A 1,811-nucleotide genomic window follows, 5' to 3' on the forward strand; every position below is an offset into this window, starting at 1 on the left:
AGAGTGAACCCCGATTTCGGGATGCCTATACTAGGTCTCTGTGTCTGTTGGAGCTTGACGACATATATGAACGCGTTGACAACAATGACGCTAGGGCATTACGGGCATTATAGATATGGGTAAAGGAGGGGAAGACGAGAGGTGGAGGTGGAGGTGGAAGTGGAGGGGTCACAACAAAATTGAGGGTGTGTTATGTGTTCGAGGGATTGAGTGTGAGTGAGTAGAGTGGACATTGCCTAAAGTCGGCAACAGGCAACTGTGTTCTCATCTACATATACACATAAATGCGAGGGTTGCTCATGTACTTGTCGAAATTTCTCACTACATTATTAACTATTAATAACTAGTCAATTATGGCCTTGAGTTTAGAGAATGAATTCTATTACTATTCTGAGAATCAAAACTCCTTACTTGTTTGATTAAGAAGGATAAAATTTCTATAACTTGCTAGTTATATTGGAAAACTTTCAAAATATAACGATAATGTCTTGTATTTGCAATTTCTTAGTACAATCCAAATATATTTGTTTGTCTTTTTGCATTACCAGTCTTTAAGTGGTGTAGAAATTGAAAATTAGAGTGCCTATAAACTGAAAAGTGCCCTGATCTTAATTTTTTTAAAGGGTGTTTAGCTTAGAACTTTTAAACAAATTCCCAAGAACATTTTTCTATCTTAGTTCTCTCTTTTTTTAGGTTATGGACATAAAATTCTCTTTAATATTGAAAAAAGTTTTTTGACAGTTCCCTAAAACAAACTAAAATTACTCAGTATTTGATTTTTCATTCATTTTTGTTCTCAAACAAATCCAATTTATTATTTTGGCATACTTTCATTTCTTTTTTTAAAAACAGTCCTAAATATAAAGTACTGTTTGTATATTTTGATTATTTGAAGAAAAAGGCTGAAAAAATGCATTCCAAAAGACACTTTAGACTTTCAAAGTTAGAATGTATCAAATGAATGAGGTTTAAAGCTAATATGGGTGGAATAACTATTCTGATTTAAAACCTCATTCGATTCTCATTCATGAAATTGAATGGCCAAGATCATATTGCTCATCAAAATCAAATACTGAAACGAATGAAACGAATTTATTGAATGAGTACTCATTTATGGAAACGAATACGCCTGGATTCTTGAGTATCTTAAATGAACTGACTAAAAATTTTCAAGAAATTCACATCAGGGGCCGATTTGGCGCCTAGGAAACTCGGGGCTTCAGCAAAGAAAAGAAGCTTTGGGAAGGGAAATCCTCATTTCATTCATTTGTAATATTTACAAAGTGTTTATTTTTTTCGAATTTTATTCAAATATTCCCATAAGTATTATGCCAACGACTCCCCTCCACTATTTGTTAATCCATTCCAGATTGCCATAGCTAACTAAAGCAATTAATTAAGTTTTTACGATCTGTTAAGTTGAGTTTTAATGCTGTCAATTTAAGGCAAATGTTATCAAACTCACCATGTGAGATTGTCAACCGCCACCAGTCACCCGACATGTCGTCATCCTCCATCCTCATTCATCGTTTGTGTCTCCTCCTCCTCACTCCACACTACTGTACTCCACTCCAGACATGTGTCTCCTCCGCATTTCCCTAGCTGCCCCCACCCCCGCCCTGAGCCCCCTCTGCTTGCCCCACTTGCCAGATGTGCACATGGCTATGGACAATGATTGGATTCTTTTGTTTTGTTTTTGTGTATGTTTTGTTTTGCCCAAGCAGCCTATCCCCTAAACCGCCTCTATTCTAAATACACTGTCTGAGTCTATGTGTGTGTGTGTGTCTTTGTTGTTGTTGTGTGTGCAGTTG

This window comes from Drosophila willistoni (genome assembly GCF_018902025.1).
Source record: "Drosophila willistoni isolate 14030-0811.24 chromosome 2L unlocalized genomic scaffold, UCI_dwil_1.1 Seg72.1, whole genome shotgun sequence".
Classification (NCBI taxonomy): domain Eukaryota; kingdom Metazoa; phylum Arthropoda; class Insecta; order Diptera; family Drosophilidae; genus Drosophila; species Drosophila willistoni.